General features: G+C 47.9%; 1 long non-coding RNA gene and 3 other non-coding genes across 4 annotated transcripts; 2 read left to right on the plus strand and 2 right to left on the minus strand.

Annotated features, from left to right (window-relative positions):
* Positions 1-4167, minus strand: LOC144173401 (uncharacterized). Its single transcript, XR_013323253.1, has 5 exons — positions 4060-4167; positions 2775-2936; positions 2434-2579; positions 2225-2347; positions 1-1171 (listed from the first exon to the last, which is right to left on the minus strand). It is a non-coding gene; the product is annotated as an uncharacterized LOC144173401 (long non-coding RNA).
* Positions 4168-9562: 5395 nt separating this feature from the next.
* Trnar-ucu (transfer RNA arginine (anticodon UCU)) lies at positions 9563-9635 on the minus strand. The gene has a single exon. It is a non-coding gene; the product is annotated as a tRNA-Arg (tRNA).
* An 11960-nt stretch (positions 9636-21595) lies between these two features.
* Trnar-ucu (transfer RNA arginine (anticodon UCU)) lies at positions 21596-21668 on the plus strand. The gene has a single exon. It is a non-coding gene; the product is annotated as a tRNA-Arg (tRNA).
* Positions 21669-23061: 1393 nt separating this feature from the next.
* On the plus strand, positions 23062-23134 carry Trnar-ucu (transfer RNA arginine (anticodon UCU)). The gene has a single exon. It is a non-coding gene; the product is annotated as a tRNA-Arg (tRNA).
* Positions 23135-23904: the final 770 nt, after the last annotated feature.

Here is a 23904-nt window from a genome sequence, read left to right on the forward strand (position 1 = left end):
GCAGGCAAAATAGACTTTATGAGCGTCCTGAAAAGGCCTTTGACTTAAGGCACGTTACTTGCCCAAACAATTTGTAGTTGTTTAAAATAATTCACCCCAAGAAATCTCACAAAAGCCAGCGTGAATCTTATATAATTTTGCAAACCAGGTAGCTGGAAGCATGTTACACATATTAAAATTTAACATGCAAACTAATTATATACGTAATCAATTCAAGCGGGAACAAGTCAGACATCCTTAAGAGCAAACAAGCCAGCGTTGAATCATACAGGTGACAAGTTTTACAAAACAGACTTGAAAGCATTTTTTCCAGCCTCAACATTTTACCTTAGGTGAAATTCACAGTTGCGTGCTATAAAAAACCCTCCCGTCTTGCTATCAGTGTAATTGTGACCAAAGCCCTGCTTCTGCCAAGCAAGAAATGCAGCTTTGTTCAAAGAAGAAAACTTGTTCAAGCCAAATACGCACATTTTCAATTCTTCTAGGTCATGGGTATCAGCTCACATCCGGTACTAAAATTTATCAATGAAGGCGGAAGCCATCTGTGTAAATAATCAGTCACTTTTGCATCAGCAGCCGCACTGCCACGAAAAAAATCTCATGAGCTACACTTGAATAATACGGACGTTACAATGGGGTACCATGAACTACATTAACACCCACTATAGATTCAAAGGCAGCCTGCGCATTGTGCCAATGATGAAAAATAAGGCACGACTTCAGTGTTCAGTTGACATGAGACTTGCATGTGCCAGTAACTTAAACCTCTTCACCTGATTTCACCCCCTTCATGCCTTTCATCTGACCTCCTTCATGCCTTTCAAGAGATACTTTAACCTCTACTAATAATTTACAACCCCAAGTAGAGCTGAACACTTCAAGTATTTCAACAGAGACTCCAACTTAAATGACACCAGGCCACTGTCAAACTTCTCATGCTTTCCAAGAACTCCCTGCAAAAGTACCAAGAACTCTCCAAAGGCACACAACCATATTAACATGATGACACGATGAAAAAGATGACATATGCGGCGAAGAGGATGACCACATCCTGAAGTGACAATGCAGGCGGCGAATCCGTGATGTGTTTCTTGCGGGCAATATTGATGCCGCCAGTCCCTTCTCTCAGAATAACCGGGCCTCGAGAAGACTTACTGCTCACCTCATGTACCTTCAAGGAAACAAGAAAATTTTGTTACATGGTTGCTTTAAATGAGTGAGTTGCTTAGTCCCTTTCATAACACAGTAATTGATTTAAAATCAGTGATTTCTTGGGTTTTTTCTGGGAGTGCTGCTAAAGGTGAAAGTACGCTAAACAATATCACCACAGACAATCAATGAAATTGCCCTGATTCTGGAAAGTATCCAACTTTGCTGCCTCGGTATCCTGAATATAAGGTTTTTTATCCTTGAGAGGTTTCGTTTATTAATCAAATAATTACTATAATCACCTTTCGGCATTTTATTTTACACACCTTCTCTCTGCAAAAAATGTTCTCTGTACTGTATAATGTGCTCCCTAGAATGCTGTAGTGAGGCTGGCTTATTATAACTTACAGCTAAACGATGTTTCTGCCACAAAGAAATAAATGGCCAGTCATAGGAAATCATAAATATCGCACTGTGGCAGAAATTTTTTGTGGAATTAGTTTCACCTAAAATATTTCCCTCTCGATATGTATTACCTCCATGGTTCGTAGTGGTAAGAGGCAGAAGTTGAGCTGACTAATGCTGAACTAGTCTGTTGCACAATTTTCTTATAAATCTCAACTATTGCACATTTTCTTGCAGACGTTACTTTCTGTGCTCTAAACAATTCCCTTAAAAAAATTACCCCTTATTTAACCACCTGTCAAAATCCAATGGAAGCATTACTCATGCTACGCCTGTATTTGGGAGTATTATTGGTGCTACGGGCGTATTAAAAGGGGGAAATTTAAATCGTCAGTTGCCACCCTATTGTTGTAGCAGCAACCACGTTGGGCGTGTCCACGGTGCTGGCAAATCACAGCAACAACTCTCAAGGTGTAAAAGCTAAATATTTACATTTACAAAACTAAAATACAAAATAGTGTTTTTTTTGGCCACTGTTGGAGCATCCGTAATAGGCGGAATGTGAACACAATGGCCAATATTGGCGTTCACGATAACTTCTTAACGTGAGATTTTATTAGGACGAACAGACCCAGAAATTGAGTCTCGCAAAAACAAAATGCCAGCTTACCCAACCAAAATTAAGACCCGGGTGGTTCTGCCAGGGCTGTCTCAAAGTGCACTTCCAGGAAAGTTTCGCTAACGTGTTCCGAAAAGCTCCTACTGTCACCTTGAGCCACAGGCCAAGCTGTCACTGAAAAGAAGTTTCAAACCATCAGTTACAAAGAAACTACCTAAAAACGCGCCATGAAAGACCCAAAAATGGCAGTGCGTACTTACTTGTAGAATGCAATGAATTCATCCCGTGCCAGAGCTTTAATGTGTTGCCTTGTGATAATACATTTCCAAGAAGGGGTCCAAATACAATTAAAATGGGCATAGGCATTCCTTGTACCGCTGTTTAAGGTCTATCTTCGCCCTATTGCCTAGAAAATAAACAGTACAAAAATATTAGAGAATAAATTTATGCCTTGCTTTACCCAGGGAGCACGAGAAAATATTGAACAATGTCTGATTCGTTCCACGAAAGTAGAATGTCTTTTTTACAGCAGAAGCCCTGGTAATCTTTTCTTGCTGAACAATTTGAGATATGAAAATATTTGAACAAACTTTAAGCTCACCTGTCCTTGGTCTATGCGAACTGGTGAATATCTGCACAATATGCACGACTCAAAAAGTACTCTTTTGTGGCTTATGAGCTCCACAGGGCATTCATAATCCTCTCCCCGACGACCCTTCAGCATGCCAAAGATGTCTTCAGCCAGTGAATGCCACAGCCATGACTTCGCAGGAGCATGTAAAGAAAGGAAATAATTTGTTTTCATTTTTTTTTTTTTGCAGAGGAACAAAAACATTTGTCACAACCTATCAGTGGAGGGCCAAATGTCTCCACAGTCAACCATATACTCTTTCTGAACAGGTCATAGAGTATGAATACAGAATGTAGCAATCTGCTTTTGCAGTATAATTTCTACGTTCAAAGGAGAACAGAAATGAATTAATGTTTGGTGCACATCATGATGCAACAACTTTGCACCCGAGGGTTTTGAAAATTATTCCAACTCTTGAGCTGCCACTGACATTGATAGCATAAAATGGCAGGAATGGATTATTTTTAAACTTACTTTGTGACGTTAAAACTTCAAATAATCCACACGTGAGTTTTATGGGTAATTATTCTGAGGTCTCCGGTTACCACTGACATTGACAGCATAGAAACGGCACCACACTTTCTGTTTGTTTCCACCTGCCTTCCCCTCCACAAAAGGAACGTTTTGTTACTACGCTACTGCTCAGACAACCACTTTCCGTTGCATTTCACTACACGTCAGGGAGCCAACTAACGTTGACTAGTGTATATAGACCATCTGAATTCATCGAAGGCATTGGAAGAAACAAGGAACAACTACACACACAGCACAGATAAACGTAAGCAGTGCTGCCGCCAACGCCTTGAACGCACATCAACATTCGGCGGAATAGCGAGATTAGCACAGTAAATTTATGGCTCTCAGAAGACCAACACAACGCAATTAACACGGAAGTTTGAAAATACCGATAAGTCTAAAGACAGACGCTCCGACAAACATGTTGTGCATTGTGTGCGCGTGAGACAATAGCGTGCGACTAACCCGAGAAGATTCAGTACCGCTGACAGGTACAGCAACCATCAATATACAACTAAGCAACACCACACCATAAGGGGACATGTAGACTCGAGAAATGCGCGAACGTACGCAGTCAGAAATGTCAAACCGACTCCGACCCACAAACACACAAGCTTAAATAACGGCCGCAAACGTTTTTTGCATCGAACAGGCAGCGGAGCGGCACGTTTATCGGACTCAGTGATGAACAAGTCAAAGAACAACAACCGTTACCAGAACATAAATAAGCAGCACTGACCTTTTTTGCGCCTCCCGGCAAAACTTCACTTCGTCGAACAGTAAATACAGCCCAAGGAGATGAAGAAATCCGCAGTTTCACGCCACAACCAAACTGGTAACCGTTCCCGCCAGTCTGACCGACAGTTCATTTAGTACATCAGGCGCATAACGCGAGCAATCGAGAAAACCGCTATAGAAGGCCACTGGTGGCGCTGCTTGCGGACGAACAAAAACTAGCTTGCGGAAGGGTGGAGACGTAGGGGCGCTGCTGTCGTTAAAAGTGTTCACGCAGTGCCGTTTTTCCCTCATCTCGTTGTACCCGTTGCCGTCTCACTATACCATGCATCAACGCAAGCGGCGCTGCCTTGTATTCTTTCTCCATGCTGTCAACGCATGCGCACGGCATGCAGCACTGAAGTGGCGGTCGTTTCGTAATCGTTTCGGCCAACTTTTTCTTCCTCCGTGCCTTTCGCGATGCACGCCGTGGCCAGTGACCAGTCCGCGGAAGAGATCACAAGCTCGGCACCCTTGATCGCTTATATTTGCTTTGGAAAATGGGAGTAGGCCTCTAAGCGGACGTCTACGCGGCTCTGAGGCTGGAACAAAGAGCTCAGATATTAGCCAATTTAACACGTTAGTTGAACTAAAGTTGTTTCTCTCCGCGGGCCGTGAGCGCGTGCGGTATGTGTGCATAAACTTTGATGACAGCTTTATTTCGTTCTTTGCAGTGAAAACAAAACGACGCTTCTTTATTGACTGCGTTCTCTTGACAACAAGTCTTTCCAATACCAATAATATATACTGCGACGCTCTTTGATACCCACGTTATAGAAAACTACTTCCGCATAGTGAATCCAGTGTGATTACTCGCTAATTAGCGAGTAATAACACATCTGCCCGTTTTCCAGCAGTTTTTCTTCATGAACACCAATAGTGCAGGAAAAGAGCAACGGGGGGACCAGCAGGAGAAGGCAGGTCATTCGGTGAACTTGAATTACTACGGCCAGTAACAACATTAGGGTAACACTGCGAAGTTTCGCGATACCGCAATGCATAATTTGAAATAACAATGCCATTTCAGTATAAATATATAGAATGTAAGGCAGATGCCGCGGGGTAGATTTAGTTCTCCGGGTTTTGTGTCATTCTCCTCCTGCAAAGAGGCTTTCGTTTTTGCTTGTGAAAATTACTAGCCGGGACGAGACAAAATACAAAAACTAGCTTTTAAGCATATAACTGCATTCGTAGCATGATGTGTGTGGTGTAAAATGTGACGCAGTCGGTTACCATTATGTATGTACCCCATCACAACATAAGTAACGTGGACTAAGTATTATCAGAGTCCTTCAATGCTTTACTGGTCACGAAACTTCGGCGCTCGCTTCATATAGGGACCGCGCGCGCCACTACAGGCGCCACCGCCGCACGAAGGTCATCCCGCCGCCGCGCGTGCGGCGTATTGGCCAGCTCTTGGCGTGCAAACGCTCGCTGCTTTTGGTGTCTGCGCGCTGATTAAGTATGTTTTTTTTTTCGTAGTGGTTAGCTATGAATAGTCCAGTTATTGTGTTTATCACCTGCCTTCATTGGGGTTTTATTTTTCGAAGTAAGTTACCGTAGACTTTGGCCGCGAACGGCAACGGCTTCTGCGTGCTCTGGCACAAGCGCTGCGCCGTCGTGTTTACGGATTTATAGATGCGGAGCGTCTTATGCTCGGGGGTATGTCCCGCGGCGTCGGCGGTGGTCCGGCGTCCGCACACCACCGTTTCTTGGCCAATCCCCCACGTCTTATACTCGGGGGTATATTCCGCGGCGTCGGCGGTGGTCCGGCGTCCGCACACCACCGTTTCTTGGCCAATCCTCCACGTGGGTACGTGCCATAGAAGAGGAACAACAACAACAACAACTCCGGTTGTGCTTGCGCTTGACTCCGTGATTCTTCAGATGAAGTAGGATGGAAGCAACAGCCCCGTCAGTGAGTGTGCTGACGCAATTAAGTGAGAGCATCAGCGCAAACACTAACAGCAAATACACCCAACTACAATCCACGGAGCGTGTATCGATCTCGTCTTTACCAAATGCAACGGCGACGACTGCATACAACCGCTGCTACGAGATCCACTGACTGTGCACTTTAGCGACCATAAGGCCGTCATACTCACAGTAAGAAGACGTGCAAACCTAAATAAAGACCTTTATATACCACTTCAATCTCGTCTCACTCGCGTATATACGCATACAATAAGGAAAATTACACCCACCTCCCCGAAGGGAACCATGAGTAGGATATATGAGCATTACGGGGTTCACTACATTTCCACCAAATTTGGCTAACAAACATAACGGAAACGCAAACGGAACCCTTATGACGCTCCGCATCCTACTCATGGTTCCCTTCGGGGAGATGGGTGGAATTTTAAATCTCTATTGCTTGTTTTCTTAAAGCAAAGTTGTAAATACCACACATACGGTAGCTGTGTAGTCACGGACTGCTGCGGGCCTATCGATAATACAATAAAAAAACTGAAAGACACCAAGTACGCGTCGTTCAGACTACGCTTAATGAATCTGTTGATTGCTCTGGAATGCACAGAACGCTAAAAGAGATAGCCCAATAGTTTGTCGTTTCGATGAGTGGGTACATACTTCAGAACACATAAAAACGCTGCAGAAACGCGAAGGATCAAAACACGAAGAGATATACATGTTGCACCGTGTGTCTTTCTGCTTCCACGCTTTGCAATCCTTGCAAAAACAGGAAGCGAGAAAAGAACAATGAAACTGATTTTATCACACGCAACAAAAAATTTCAATGTTACGAAGGGAGACAAAAGAGCGTGGACCAGCGTACAAAAATTTATTTTTTCGCGCTGCGATGTGCAGCACACGGAGGAAACAGAATATTGCCACGTAGCCAAGAACGACGCAAAGCTTTTCTGAACGCAGTGAGCTAGCGATCTTCTGCACTACAAAAGGCTAGAATGAAACACAAACGTAGAAGAAGCAGTCCACAGTGTGACGTGAACAGATGAACGTCGATAAAATGAGTAGCGCGGCGTTTGCTATGGTACTCTTGGAACGTCATTAATTTCAGATCCATGGAAATCGGATCGAGAACATTTTCGAAAAAACAAAAAATCAAGTTAGCGACAAGGTGGCACCCTTTCCATATCAAACAATATTGCCCGACGGGACGTACGACAAAAAGAGCGAACGGGCGCTCCAATTGAAACGCCAGATAAGAAACCGGAATCGGCCACGCGCGGTTACAAAACAAACAAAACGAACCCTAAGGGATAATTCGCGGAAATATGAAAAGTAAAAGCACAAGGACGTCCCAAAGCTTTATTTACGCGTGAGCCTGAGCGCAAGGTAATACAAGTTTGCAAACAGGTAATGAAGCACCGCTACAACCTGACTGATATGACAAAAATCCGGCTTTAAGTTAGCCTTGTACAATTCTAGGTCCACGATAATCTCAAAAGGGTACATTGCTTTTTCCATTCTCACACACAGTGCATTTCCACACACTGTCGCACGCTTATAATCGAAGCTGGAATCTCCCGTTGCTTGCCTTGGAAGGGCGGACCCTCCATTTCTCACACAGCTGCCCGTCGCTCGGTCAACAGAACAAGGAAACATTTTCTGTGGTATCGTTGTACAAGGAACGACATCCCGGGACGCAACACATGTTCGGCATCGTCGTTGCACTACTTAAATCGCATCACAACAGTGCGATATGCACGTTACATTTTTTTCCTGCATAAAACAAACACAACTCGCCGCGGCCCCGCCGTTCGAGCCAGCGCAACGCAGCCCGAGGAGTGACCTCAGTGAGAGGGTGGCGCCACCGCGCGGCGGCCAAATGCAGCATATGAAGCTCTCCCATTGAGTTACGGAGCAGTTTCGTGACCAGTAAAGCATTGAAGGACTCTGGTATTATTGAGCGCGTACTACTCCACAGCGAGATGATGACTGAGTGTTGAACAAAAACTGCCGTTTCTGCGAAGCTTTGTAAACCAAATGCATAAAATGTAATGGCCTCAACAAGTATTTCGTTATGAAGGTGCTCACAAAAGCACCACGAATTCTTCAGCACTATAGCAGTTGTGGCTTCGCCGGAACGCAGATTGAGAAAGGGAAGACGTTTAGTCCTTCTCAAATTCAAGTCACTGGTGATTTTGTACTTCACGCCTCAAATGAGAAAAATACGGTGGTCACGAAAGCGGTTTGAGTGCCGCAGAACACCAGAGAATGGGTTCCTGCAATTTCGTCTTTTCCCTAAGATATCTTTCTCGAGACATTTTTAATGTTTTTTTACGGCGTTGACAAAAAAGTGGGATTTCGTTTTCTGTCAAAGCACATCACTAAAACTGCAGCTTAGCCGTATTATGAAAGTTAACTGCTGCAAGGCAGTTTCATAGATGTCGGCGAAGTTAATAAATTTTATGTGCGGTGTGCACGTGTATATTAAACGCGCACGTGCATCTTGGGTCAAGAAGCACCTAATATATATGCGGTTCATTGTTCCAGTTGATGCATGAAAGAGTGCATACTTCACTGCCGTGCACGAGTTATGTGGAACAAGACACGAGCAAAAAATATACAAATGCACTCTCCCCAACCATTTACTGGGACATAAGTGGAACAGTAACCGGAACCGCCGACACCGCATGACCCCATTTCTTCGGTTCCAGTTAAAAACCACGAACATAAAGAAAACAAGCTTACGGTTCCAGATAAGATCCACCTATATGCCTCGTTCCAGTTATTCTTTCGTTCGGATCCACATAAAATATATGGATCACCCTTTTTAACTGGAACTTATATGGAACCAGATTAAGAGTGTACGATATCATATTTATATAGTCCGTCTTCCTCCGGCATAGCGTACAGTGTAACAATCCCTTTCGTGTTTTATGCGGGAAAGACGTCTAAATACGTCTGATGGAAAGCCCCATTCATTCTCTATAATTTTGTAACTTACACTTTAGCACCCATCATTTTCTGCGGCAAGAAAAAAAATATTTTTTGGACTGCCCCAAAACAACCAGTAGGCAGTAGTGTTTGTATAATTGTGTGTATGTAAATAACTTATGTACTTACCGCCCTCATTTTCGCAGTATTACTTTATATGGGCCTTATGTTCAAATTCTATATTTCAATTTTTTAAGTCTACCCTGTGCAAAGTCTCATTGATGTTTTTATCTTTTTTTTCCGTTTGTTACTTTTTGTTGTGATAATTTTTTATAAAATTTGTAATAAATCTCTTGTTTGAAATTATTACCGATAGAGAGCCCTGTTCTTCCTTTATCGTTTCGTATCTTACACTTCAGCATCAATTAAGTTTTGTGGAAAGAAAAAAAAATATTTCTCCGAACGTCCAACAACCGACTTTTCCACGGTCACGAAAGTGTGTAACAACGAACGAGGCGCCTTCGAGCGGTTGGTACCATAGTAGCAACGTAAAGAAACACGTCTCGCACAACTAGGCCAGTGAAAAAAAGAAACTTGACAAAAAGTGTCGTCCCTGCCAGGATTCGAACCCGGGGCCTTTGGATTAGAAGTCCAATGCGCTGTCCGCTGCGCCACAGGGACCATGTGAGTAAGCGTGCACACGAGTGTATAAAACAACCAAATCCATCGTAGACACCAAAACAAAGCACAGAAGACGCTTTGCGTTGGTTGAGAAAACGTAAAGCATGTAACAATTTTCCTTCCACTCCAATCTGTCAAGGCGGATGACCACCGTAGATTCAGTCAAGGAATCGCGTCCCGGTTACCTTGACAAATAAGAAGTAGGATTGAAGAGGGAGAACGACAACCTGTCATGACGGCAGGACCGCTGCCCCTAGGATCCGGGGGAAACCAGACAAGGAAGTGCTTGGAACACCGACATAGAAAGAACGGTGCAAACATACACATGTTCGGCGTGAGTAGCACTGCAGCAAACCTATGAGAAACGTTTGTCGTCTGAGTATATGCTTAAGGTGGAAACTGCACCAATTAATAATTAACGCATTGAAAATGCATATACAAATAATGAGGCTTATAAGATTAAGCTCTAAATCATTTTATGTTCTTGAAAATACCGCCCTTCTGCTAATATGTATTTACTAAAATTTATATCGTTCTGATTAGAGGTAAACATGTCAAGTGCATATCAATGTTTTGACCGGTGTGCGACTTTTATCGTGACCTCGGTCTAATAATAGTACACACATCGGGACGCTCTATTTCCAACGTGAGAACGCTTGAGAGCACGTCGAACTAAAGGAGCTTTTTTTTCGCAGAAATGAAAAATAGAGGCACCATAGCCACGCAAGCTTCTCGTAAAGTTCGTCCCTTCCGGGATTCAAACCGCGGGCCCTTGAATTACAAGTCCAATGTGCTTTCCGCTACGGCCTAAGGACGTTACGATCATGAACCGATTGGAGTGGGTAATGCGGGCAAATTCACCGTTGAGGTAAAACTACCCCGCTAAGGAAACGCCTCGTGCGGCGATGAAATAAAGTTCAAACTGGGTTTTTTTGTGTCGATATAGTGCGTACACTGATTAATACAAACCACCTTACGTTTTTAACGAGGGCTGCATTATCCCCGTCGTTAGACGAACGTGCCCCCGGAGCTGGGAGCCAAGCCCTGTGCTCAGATGCAGGGGGTTTTAAATTAAAAATGAATTTGTAGGCACTCCACACGAAGTCCGCATACCATACGACCCCCGCAGACAATACTCGGTCTTCACCACCACGGAAAACAAAACCCACCTCCACTCCACCTTCAGTGCCACCGAACTCTAGTTCACCCTCCGGTGACTCACCCGCAACAGTACACGACACAAACATCGACTACACAAGAACAGGCTTCGTAAGACATTAGCGCAGCTTTCACCATAGTGGTGCAAGGCTGGAGAAAGAGCAAAGCTGGCGCCCCTCTACCTCCGTCGGAGACCCGGCTGTTGCATCGTCATCAGCAGCAGTAGCCCTCTAGGTCCACTGCAGGACGAAGGCGTCTCCCATCAATATCCAACCGCTCCTGTCCCACACCGGTCGAGTCCATTCTTTGCCCCCGAATTTCCTTTCTTTCCTCCATTGAGCAATTGGCCTTGCTCTTCGTATTGACCCGTCTCTCGGTGTAGCTAGTACCGGCTGCAACCGCAAGCCCAAACTCAGAGCCGGAGGCGCATTTCCAAACGCCTCGCTGCACAGAGACCCAGGAGCAGAGCCCAGGAGAGCCCCAGGAGAATTAAACGTGGTCATAGGCTGCGCCCCGAACCTAAAGCGACCTAAAACATGCCAAAGACAATTTATAACTAAAAACAAGAAGGATTCAGTTGATCCGCAATAAAAAAAGGAATTGAATTTAGAAAGCAAATTGCAGTATACAAATAATAGCAGACCCCCAGCGGCTCAATCCTAGGCCGTCAGTGCCAGTACCCACAACTCTGCCCCGAAGCCACAGAGCCTGAACATTGGGATCGTTTTGGCAGCACCTTAATAGAATAGCACGCGCAGTGGCACCACACGACAAGGTGAGCGCACTGTGCAACGAAGCGTTTTGAAACACGCCACCGGGAGCGCGAGCTTGTCTGTGCTGGCAACGCGAAGCCAAGTGCACGTGCCCTGCGAGGAGAAGATCACGCCGATCCGGCGGACGTCTACACGTGTGGCTTGTGAAGGGTGGCTTGCCAGATTTATCGTCAGTGTCTTCGGAACGGCGGACCTGTGGCGTGGAAGAACGATGGCGCGCCGGTCGCTACACAACGACGGCGAAGGCGGGAGCTCCTCATGTAGAGTAAGCACCACGCGCAAGCCTGGACGACGCCGGCGGTCGCCACGAGCCACGCGCTCCCCTGCGCCTGGGGTTTTCTGTCCCCACCGGTTGAATTTGTGCCGGCCTAAACAGCTCTGCTGTAAATACTGATCCCAAATGCGCAGCCGCATCGCTTTACTAGTACAAGTACACTAGTACCAGTCCTGCAGAAGAGCACTGTGGCAAGGGCGCAAAGCGACAACTGCTGCCCCCGTCGTTTCGCTTGTCGCTTCGCGCTCTTACCACAGTGCTTTTCTGCCCGGCTACTCATGTCCCGAAACAACCCAAAGCGGAACTTCAACACCGGAACACATGCATTTGCATGGTGCCACCCCGTCGTTTCAAAGCGACGGCCTTTCGTTTTAGTGATTTGGGCCCCAGATTGCTCGAACCACAAACCGCCAAGTAGGCCCCAGTAGTAACCCAAAAGCAGCCAAATGTACAAATTTTAAGTATAACAAAAGTCGCCCAAATCACTTCTTCTGTTTCTATATAGTGTATACTGCAGACCGCAACACGTGGTCCAGGCAGGACGGGCAATCACAACGAGCAAAACGGCAATCTGTGTTACATCACGAATATATAAATAACAAAATGAACCAAATGGGCAACGTACAAATATACAAATGCTACACAAGGCGATCACGCTTTCATAAAAATTTTCATTCAGACACTGTGCACGAAAAATGAAAATTTATAGACATCTGTTTTTGCGAAATATGGTTTTAGAAACCTTGGCTGGTGATGTCGAGTATTTGTTTTTGACAAAGGGGATAAATCAATGAAGGGTCAGTCACAAATCGATGGTTAAGCAAGGAACTCCAGAATTCCGAGCATGGTTGCCTTCTTCTACACTGAGGTAGTGGAATGTTGTTGCCCGTCTAAAGCTCCTATAGGTAGTCCATGGGACGAAATTTAGAAAAGATAAAGACAATCGCTTTCCTCGTAATTATTTACAGGTTATCACTGCTACATTTTGTGTAGGGTTGCATACTATGCTTGCGTATTCTAATTTTGGTCTGATGTAGGATTGGTAACAGATGCGTTTTACATTTGGTGGGAAATTGCTAAGCTTGCGTTTTGAGTAATACAACTTTCTAAAAGGAGGCGAAGAAATGTTGTCAACGTTGAATTCAACGTTGTTGTCAAATGTTGAATTGCACGCCAACGGAATAAAGTGATTTTTCAAGCTTATCAAATTACTTCTCCGCAAGGACATATTTTTTTCAGTAAGGACCTCGTGGGTACAAGTGGCGTGATTTTCTATCGCACAGTGCTCCATCAGTTTATTGTATAGGCACAAGGATTGGGGATGCCGGAACAACTCTCTTAACGTCCTTCCTAGGCATGCACCGGGGTTGCCCCGAAAACCGGCGCGGTGCACAGTGTTCCACGGCGGTGCACACTGCTCGGAGTGTTGATCGACGACAAACTCAGCGTTTCTACACCAGTGCCATTTCTTGGGCCGTGCGAGCAACCCGTGCAATTGTTGGCAAGTTCCGAAAAAGACGGTCAGTAAGATACAGCGCTGTTTAAAGCTGATATTTATTGTGAGTCACCACACAACCAATCACCCTCTCACATGTGCGACAACGTACGCCTACTAAACAGCAACCTACAGGCTGCTGTCTCGTCTTCCAAAGCGAGTGCCAGCGGTCACGGCCTGCCGGTCAGCTACACTCTAAGAAAAAAGGGTAGAAAAAGGGAGGAAATCGAGGCTTTTCTCCCCCGGACCAGCGAGATTCTCCCTTTAGCTAATTACACGTAGTGCCCTCTGTACGGCCTCTACGAAACACTCAGACGGGGGAGGAAATATTCTCCCCTGTCGTCTGCAATCTGCTGTCGGCGTCGACGCCGAAAACGAAACCGTTAATCGTTGCAATGTGGCTTTCGCCGATCGGGTGCATACGACGACTATGAGCAACACCTCCCCTGCGGTGTGCTGCCTGCTTGTTTTTTCGCTGTCTTTTTATTATTACCATGTGCCCGCCACGCTAACCCACGGCTCGCCAGCCGTGTGTTTGAAGCACATTCTGTGGGCACCGCTGCATGCCTGCTGTGGGCGACTCGCCTGCGCCCTGTTCAACTTACCACTGCATTTGTGGACGTTTTATACTGACGCCCAAGGGTAAAAGAGGTCAGCGATGATAGCAAACTGCCCCTTTTTTCGTCAACGAGCACGGACCGCAGCATATTGACGCATCAGTTACCAACAACAAAAGGCCCCCATTCGGTAACATCTCTGCTGAATGGTTGCCAGACGAGTGGTGCGCTCTACGCTAAAAGAGCGAAAGCGAGGCAGTGAGTGTCATTACACAAACATACGTGCCGTACTGTTTCGTGAAACGTTTTTGCTTCTTTGAGCTATTTTACTGCTTGTTACAAAACCTCCAATTAATAAAAGTTTGCAATTGCACGGGTTACATTTGACGAAATAACAAAACCCACATAAGGCTTACGCACTGCCGTGGGTTATAGAAACAAGCAACGATCTCACTGTTCATACCTGCATTCTCTGCGGTCAGGGTTATAAATACTTTGTCGCCGTTTCAATGTTTAGTTGTGGCTTGTGATCATGCGGACTTGTGAAGAGTGTACTATATGTTGTGGTGTGTATATGTGTATTATGCTTGCGATGTTGTGTGTTGCGTGTATTGTACGTTGGCAATGCCTTTAATGAAGTGTATGCCGCTGTGTTGTGCGATGTTTCTTCCCAATATGTGCCCGCCAACATGTGGCCTCGGCGATGTTGGCTATAATAAATACGTTATCCATAAAGGAAACCAAGGTTTCGCCTTGATCTAAGTGCCCAGTGATGGTGATGCTTAGTAGCTGCCCCCTCCCCACCCCTACTTTTTTTTTGCGTAATCTATCGGTCAGTTTAAAACGTTTACTATTGCTTTACTTCGAGCACGCTAGAGGGCGAGCATTGTCATCTCCCCGCTCGGACGGATGCGACAGCGACGGATACGTTTTTCGTGTTGTCTGCGTTGCCTTTACTTTGAGATTTACGATTGCAGACGATCCGCGTTTTGATGCATCGGATGTAGCAAGGTAAGACGACTAACAACAACTGGTTGTTCTCAAACGGCCGCATTGGATGCTTGTGATCTCGTGTGAGGTGAACGGCGGGGTAACGAGCCTTTCGGAAATAAAGGCGGCATTTTGAAAGCAATCGGTATGACTTCTACTGTGTTTACGGCGGCGCGTTCGCTCTGAACGCGTAGGCGGGGCGCGCAGTGAGACGAATGCAAGAAGTCGCGCATATACGATTGGTGACATCGCTTGCTAACCGCAGTTCTGGTGCTCGGTAGGTAATTTCTTTGTTATTTTAGCGCATTTTAAGCGCACACAACCACAGTAACCTACTTATTTGTACTTCCTCGATCCTCAAACCGATCAGCTCGCTAGGCCTTCATCGCATCACAAGCCTTGCTTGGGTGACGCTGCCAGGGGAGGAACGCTCCTCCATTAGCTCACGAAAGGATGAAATCTTCCTCCACTCCTAGGGATAGAAACGCGCTCCTCCCTCTTAAAGGGAGAATCTTTCTACCTTTTAGGGAGCAATATATGATTCATTCCTATTTCACCCTTAAGGGAGAAACTACCACACCCTTTTTTCTTAGAGTGTACGGCAAGCTATCTAGGCCTTTCATGGTCTAGGCACTCCTCGCTATGCGTGATACCTCATAGAAACAAAACGAATGCAAAGCTCCAGTATTTACTGTTACCGGATGGCCCTGCAGCCTTTTTAGCTGTAAGCAAAATTCAAACATGGCACATAACTTTTCTGTGCCCAGATGAAATCTCCGGCCGTTATTAGCGCCGTTTTGAGCCCGTCGCATCTCTGTCTCCTGAATTCGCCAGCGACCCATCCTTGTCAGCAAGCTGTTTCCGCCTTCCCACTAATGCGTCGATGCGCCGTCGCTGCAGCAACCGGCGGAGTAAGCCGCTACCTCAGTGCCATTCGCGATGTATCTTGTCATTGCATCCCTGCGCTCCGTCAACTCCCTCGGTGTGCGACAGGGCAACCAAAAATTGACCAGTAACGGTGCGCCCCGTTTATCGAGGACAGATGTTGCTCACCGGGGCGGTTTATCCAGGATGAAAAGGCGAACTGGTGCACCCCCCTCGCACAGGTGCGATTTATCAAGGATGCTAAATTGCGCACGGAGCCACGTCGCTTACGCCAGTTTTGGTCGAATCACATGGTTCACCCTCTGCCAGATCCGCGGCATTGCTGGTATAGCAAAAATGAAGTCCCCGGATGACGAACGACGACACTAGAGATATTTTTTTTTTGCCTGAACTGGCTGCACTTGTGCAAGCAGTGCAGCATATGCTCATTTTTTAAATAATTGATATCCCCAGTAGCACTTTGCACTGATCTGCATGACACTGCACTAATCTTCACCAGTTCAGGAAAAAAAAATGCCCCTTCTATCACGCTCCGAAAAGGAGGGCCCACAGCCAGGTTTAATCATGTGTTTAATCCTCTCGCAGGGCGGATGACGTCGGCAGCAGCTCTACCATAGTTCTATCAATACCTTGTAGACTAGGGGGAGTTGGTTCTATATGATCTCCGAAACGGAGGCACCCAGAGAGTTGTAATCACGGGGTCTGCCCAGGCCTAGGGAGCGTTTTGTCTCCTGGCTCGTTTGGGAACATAGGGAGAAGGTAATCTGACCGTCGTTGCAAGGCTTGTTTCTCCACGTCGACATGGTTCGTATTAAGGACGGAAAGTTGGGCAAGTTTGATGATACTGGGTACATTGTACGAGCGCAAGGGCGGCACACAAGAGGATAAAAACCACAAGACGAACTCTAGACTTCATCTCAGCGCTCCAGTTGAAGTCTAGCGTTTGTGCTGTGGTTTTCATCCTCTTGTGTTCTGTCTTTGCGCTCGTACAATGTACCCAGGTTCCAATTATTCCCGGCTGGCTTCGGTCAAAGGATTCCCCCACCAATGTCTGTTCTCCCTAATGCGCCTATTGTACGAGGAGGAGGCGCGCGTCAGACCTTTTCTTTTGCGCTTATTGTTAGCGCGTGGAAAGCCTGCATGTGCGAACTTGCAAAGACACCGGGAAATAGGTACGACATGCGCCCCTGCTTAGCGTTACAGTTTGGGCAAGACGCTTTGGAGGGCGAAAGGGGGGGGGGGGGCGGTATTTTTCGATGGAAACGTAGCCCAAAAATAGCCACACAGCCAAAAGAAAAAGTTTGATTCAGGGCTACATCCTCCGCCAACTACAGACGAAACCTACTTTAACCACATCATCCTATCCCGTATTTGCCCTTCTCTATTTCCACCCGACGGCACACATCGTCACATCCTTCTCAACACCTACCAACTCGTCTTCTCCTGCCGCCAGCACCCACATCCCCACCCCTCCGCTTCCCCTGAACAGTGGGAGTCCGAGCTGACCAGCTGCGCTCCGGAGCGCCAGGTCGCCCTGCTGCGGCGCGCCCTGCTGGAGGCAGCCCGGACAATAGCCCTCCTGGACTTATGAGTCTAACCATGCCCTTCTACCCCTTCCCTTTGGCTCAATAAACGTTTTGCCACCGCCACCACGCCAACTCGAACGAAACGTAGCTCAGTGTGGCTATTAATAGCCCAATCTGGTAACCTTGTGAATCGCTTGCCGCCCAACGCCACCGCCAGTGCAGGCTTGACGCATGCGCTCTTTGCGGCTGGTTTGCCGCCTGATCACGTGATTCGCCTCCTACATCCGTACTTGGCCATGGATAAAAGCTGTGCCGGGCTGTATTCTCTTCCCTGAGCATTACGCGGGAGCTGGAGACTTCGAGCTGCTATAACCATGCATGCACGACACCGATTGGCACCCTACATGTGATTTAATTAGTGAGAGTTGAAGTGGCGAACTTCCATTTCGTGCGGTTTCAGTTGTGGCTCTGCATCAGAATACCTAAAAATGTACCTTTCGAATAATCTACTTGAACGACTTGCGCGGCAAAATGTACCGCTCAAGATTTCAGATATTGGTGTCGTCGAGAGCACCCTTCGCAAGGAACGTGATGCTCGGTGAGGGCGCACACTGAGCATTTACTCCGAGTCAGAGTTGTAATCGATAGTGTTTTTCTCGGCTTTTCCACACTACGTTTGATCTACTAATCGTAATAAGCGCTATATATGGGACCTATGAAGCTAACCTGAAAGCTTAAGATCGAATGACGGCGTCACGTTTGGTGGTGCCGCGCCGGAGAATTCACGTGCTTCCGTACATTGGAGTGCTCTGCGAACGTTTTGTTCTATTTCGCGCCGACCAACATGAGCTGTGACTGCGTCCCCAATATTAAATTATGATTTTTCTTCGTGACTAACCCATTTTGCTACGACCCGTCGGCGGCCGATGTATTAAACGCTGGGCCGACTGACTGTGTCGGAAGGTCGGCGAGCCGTGCAGTAGCGAAGTCAAGCTAAATCATTTCCTCCTGACGTCAAAAGAAAACGCCACACAAAATAGGCGAGGATGCAGAGAGGAGGACAGCATTTTCGAATTGATTTTTATACCAAAGAAATTCGCGTAAGCGCACTCAGAATGGTCGAAACGTGGCTTATGGACTCCGGACTACAATTTGCGCTAGTAATCCCGCAATGTTTACAAATCACTTCAGTGTCCGTTTAATAGTTTCCGTTTTTCCATGGCGGGCATAGCTGTTTCGAAGCTATTGCTCACCCGAATCTTTACCTGAATCGGGGGGAGGGGTTCGGGGCGAGGTCTCTCTAGCGAATCGTTCCACATCGTCTCTCATTGTAGTTGCACACATCCACGGGCCGCGGCCTGGGCCGGGGTGGTCGTCCTCGACCACCCGAAAATGTGAGAAGACAACGAAGAAGTGGACAGTCGCGCACTAGGCCATAGAAGCCAGACTGGAGACGGCGACGTCCTCAATTTGGCATAGCCCTTTCGTGTGTTTCATCTTGCAGCGGCGTAACAATATTATCCCCACAAAGCTACAGATTCCTGGCCACTACTCTCTCCAAGTGGGCACAGGTACGAAAAAAATATTAACGGTTACTTATTGGTGCCACCGCTCACGAAATGCTGGGGTAGCCAGTCGGTCGAGCATCGGGCGGCTACTATGGACACGCGGGTTCAGTTACCATCAGGTCACACATGTGCTATTTGTTTAACATTTCCAGCGGCGGCCATTTTCTTCACCGGACAACAAGCGGGGAACTTTTTCGCAGAATGGGGAACTTAGGGCTTTAGCCATAATATGGTTATAGGCTAATTAACACGGCTGGCGCTCGCCCAGGTGAGTGGGCACCATAACAGCCAGTGGCAAGCAACACCTTTTAAGAAGCATCCAATGAAGAATGACCTTGCGTCCTACATACCAGGTGGCTGCGCACGAGATGTCGCACTGTCAACTATCTTTAAATGTATTTTGGCTTGCCAGCACACGATGTCAGAGATGAAACCAAGACTTTCGATGAAGACTGGTTCGCGGGCGTGGGAATGAGTGGCGTTTCAGCGTATTGGTTCAACAATTCTTTTACTAGTAGAGCGATGCAGCTGCGCTTGTGGGATCAGTATTAACAGCAGAGCTGTTTAGACCTACACAAATTCGTCCTGTGGAGACAGAAAAGCCCCGGCACACGTGAGCACCTGCTTCGCGGGTACCCACCGAGGATGACGAATTTGTCAAGCCAATCCTTCCCAATGCACACGTGCAGACGGCCACCGGATCGGCTAACGTACTGGGTAGCACTCTGCCAGCGTTCGTGGACCCGCCGCGGTGGCCCAGTGGCTAAGGCGTTGCGCTGCTGAGCACGAGGTCGCGGGCTCGATTCCCGGCCGCGGTGGCCGCTCTTCTGATGGAGGCGACAAGCAAAAACGCCCGTGTGTACGACATTTCGGCGCACGTTAAAGATCCTCAGGTGGTCAAAATTAATCCGGAGCACTCCACTACGGCGCGCCTCATCGCCTGCGTTGCGTCGGCGCGTTAAACCCTACAATCAATCGTATCAGCGTTCGTGGCGGGATGTGTGGCGTGTCTTCTTTTCGCAGTGCCTGTGCGCTCGCGCCTCGAGTGGCGAGCATAGGCAAGCTCGCGCGCCCGGCGGCACGTTTCCACACAATTCGCTGCACAACGCCCCCACGTGACATATGTGACGTCAGAGCGCGTGCTATTCTATTGAGCTGCTGCTAAAACAGCCGGAACATTCGGGCTCTGTTGCCTCTAGGTAGAGGTGTGGGTACTGACTTTGGCGGCCTGGGTTCGAGTCCCGACGGGTCTGCGTTAATTTTCTGCTGCGAATTGTTTTAAGTGCGATGCACTTTATAAGCGACCCCAAACCATCCACCGCCGGCGGCGTCGGCGTCCGCAGCCCTGCTCTCCCTAGCAACGGCGCAGAGCGGAGAGCAGCGTCGGTAGCAACGGCGCTGCTCGCTCGCTCGCTGCCCCTTCGCTCGCTCCTCCTCTCTCCTCACTGGCTGCAGCTGCGCGCGCACCCCTCTCTCTCGCGCGCCCGCCTCCTCTCTCAGCCACCTGGCTGGGCGCGCTCAGCGCGGCGTACCCCCCTTTATATGCAGCGATAAACCGCCAGACCTCCGTGGGTCGGCTCGCGCGCGCTCTCTCGCTACAGTCTCCTGCTCGCTCTGCTCCAGTTTAGACCGTTCGCTGGCTGGGCGCCTCTCAAGGCGATGTCAGAATTACTACGCCGTGTACTCTCGGCGCAAGAAATGCATTCGCACTTCCTCACGATTCCCTTCGGGGAGGTGGGGGCAATTTTTTTTAAGTTCTGTTCTTTATTTATAGCAGATAACCTCAATTCTTCGTGTTTTTAGTTATAGTGTTTGGCATGTTTTATGTCGCTTCAGGTTCGGGGTGCAGCCTGTGATCACGTTTAATTACTGTTCTGTCTCCCGCGAAGACACATATTACGCACATTACGTAAGGCGCTGTGCAGCGAAGCGTTTTGAAATGCGCCTCCCGCCGCCGGCTTTTGCGCTGCCCGTTGCAGCCGGTACTAGCTGCACCGAGAGACCGGTCAAGGCAAAGAGGACGGCCAGTTTCTTAATGGAGGGACGAAATAAGGAAATTCGGAGGCAAAGAGTGGACTCGAGTGACGCGGGACAGGAGCGCCCTGAGGCTGAAGAGAGGCCTTCGTTCTGCAGTGGACCTAGTGAGATGCTGCCGCTGAACATGATTCAACAGCCGGGTCTCCGACTAAGCGAGGAAGGCGCCAGCTCTGCTGTTTCTCCAGCCTTGCACCTCTAGTGCGAGCTGCAGCTATTTTTTACGGAGGCCGTCGCTGTGTGCTCGAAGTTTGTGGGTACTGTTGCGGGTGAGTGATCGGATGGTGACGTAGTTTGGTGAGGGTTAAGGGGGCGTGGAGGTGGGATTTTATTACCCGGGGTGGTAAAAACCGAGTATTGTGTGTTGGGGTCGTATGGTCTGTGTACTTTGTGGGCAGTACCTACGAAGCCGTTTTGTAAGGTGTAATTCCCCGCTGTGACTGAGTGCCTAACCTTGCGCTTCTGAGCACTATGTCACGAAGCTTGGCTACCGACTGCGACGGCACGTTCCTCTAACGACGGCGTTAATTCGTACCACGTTAAAAACGCGCGCTGGTTTGTATTATTCAGTGTCCACACTCTATGGGCCCGAAAAACCCCAGTTTGAACTTTCCTTCAGCTGCGCAAGACGTGTTCCTTTAAGCGGGGAACGGAGCGGTGAATTGGCCTTTATTACCCATTCCTAACCGTGCATTCTAACGTCTCTGTGGCGCAGCGGATAGCGCATTGGACTTCTAATCCAAAGGCCCCGGGTTCGAATCCTGGCAGGGACGAACTTTTTAAGAGAAGCTAGTGTGCCGTGTATTTTTCATGCTGGTTGGTTGGTTGGAAAACGTTTATTCAGAAAAAGGGAAAGGGGAGGGGAAAGAAAGAGTTAGGAGCGCTGGGTGGGCATCCTATTCCGGTAGTCCGCGCAGGGTCATGTGCCGTGTATTTTTCATGCTGGTTGGTTGGTTGGAAAACGTTTATTCAGAAAAACGGAGAGGGGAGTGGAAAGAAAGAGTTAGGAGCGCTGGGTGGGCATCCTATTCCGGTAGTCCGCGATGGGTCGCCGCCACCTTCGACCGTGAGACCAGGGCTTTCTGCTCCTCGAGCTGGCAACTGCGCAACGCGCTCTCCCATCGCTCTACAGAAGGGGGATTGGGTGTTTTGGGGGTTCAGTGGGCACATCCAGACAAGGTGCATGGTCGTGTTGGGAGTGTCGCAGCGTGAGCAGTTGGGTGCATAGCAGGTGGGGGAGATGCGGTGGAGGGTGACGTGGTTGGGGTATGTGTGAGTTTGAAGTCTTCGCCAGATGCGGGCGTCGGAAACGGAGAGCGAAGGGGGAGGAGAGGGACAGGTGCGTCGGGAGGTCCTGTAGTGGTACAGGATGTCGGTGTAGGTTTCTTTGAGGGGGTCAGAGCAGGGGGATCGTGATGTAGGTAGGTTCGGCAGGCCTCTTCTGGGAGGGCCGGGGAAGAAGATCGCGGGCCGTCAAAAAAAATAAAAGGTCCCGACGCTCCACGTGTCTGTCAAACGCTCACATGTTGGAAAACGAGCGTCACGTTGTCAATAAGGTCGTATGCAAGTCAAAACGTTGATATGCACTTGAAATCTTTACCTATCATCACATCGATGTACATTGTAGTATATACATAGTAGCAAAAGGGCGCCATTTTCAAAAAAAAAATAAAATGATTCAGACCTTAAGCTTACAAGTCTCACGATTTGGATGTGCGTTTTAAATGGGTTAGTGATTAATTGGTACAATTTCCACGTTAAGCATAGACTCTGAGGATAAAGGTTTCTCACAGGTTTGCTGCAGTGCTACTCACGCCGAACATCTGTATGTTCGCACCGTTCTCTCTGTCGGTGTTCCAAGCGCTTCCGTGTCTGGTTTCCCCTGTATCCTAGGGGCAGTGGTCCTGCCGTCACGACAGGTTGTTCTCCTCTTTGAATCCCACTTCTTGATGATGATGATTGGATTTTTATGGCGCATGGTAACCGGGACGCCACACCTTCAGTGAACCTTCGGTGGCCGAGCACGTTCACAGAGTGGAGTGGATAGGAAGTTTTTTATATGCCTCACGCATTCTCAACCAACGCAAAGCGTCTTTTGTGCTTTGTTTTGGTGTCCACGATGCATTTGCTCGCATTAGACATTCGTGGGCATGAATCTCCGGCAAGGTCCCTGTGGCGCAGTGGACAGCGCATTGGACTTCTAATCCAAAGGTCCCGGGTTCGAATCCTGGCAGGGACGACATGTTTTGTCAGGGTTTTTTTTTTTTCATTATCTCGCATTGTGCGAGACGTGTTTCTCGACGTCGCTGGTATGGAACCAATAAGTCGGAGGAGTTTCCGTCGTTGTAAACAGCGAGCGTTTTAATCGGGAGTTCCGCACGTGCCTGGCGTCGCTAAGACTCGACGCATCAAAGTGGTGAGGATGAAAATGCTAGACCAAGAAATGTGTGCGAAAGTGGCGAGGAGGCAAGCAGCCGACGACGTGGTGTGGGAAGGACGCGGGGGGGTGGGGTGCGGGGTATGGGAGGGAGGGTGCGCTCAACATCTGATTTAAGTTCGTACCGCGGATGTTGGCTTGGTACCGTTGGATGAGTTGAAGTGGAAATATGATCAGGAGGGCGCGCGGTGGAGAGGGGGGGGGGGAGAAGGGGGAGTCCCACGTCGGAGATTGGCTGCGCCTAGCGATGATGTATTCTCAGAAATTCAGGTGTTATCCTAGATGAGAGACACGGTGTGGGCTTGGCGGCATCAGTGTCTCGTCTATCGACAAGATGGGCAGACGTAAGAAAAGCCAAGTTAAATCTAGGGAAGACCACCAGGGGCCCTGTTTCCTCGGTGTTGCATCTCATTAGCGAAGGTGACAGATTTCTTTACCAGGATTAAAAAAGAAGAGGAATGACAAAAGTGAAGCAATTTTACCATGTATATCTCGATGAACTTTGAGGAAAAGCTTCAGAGGAAGGTACTTTTTTCGTTCATTTACAAAGACTACCTTGCAGGCTGCACAAC

This window comes from Haemaphysalis longicornis, unplaced genomic scaffold (assembly GCF_048455015.1).
Source record: "Haemaphysalis longicornis isolate Haplotype H1 unplaced genomic scaffold, Haemaphysalis longicornis Haplotype H1 scaffold_3, whole genome shotgun sequence".
Classification (NCBI taxonomy): domain Eukaryota; kingdom Metazoa; phylum Arthropoda; class Arachnida; order Ixodida; family Ixodidae; genus Haemaphysalis; species Haemaphysalis longicornis.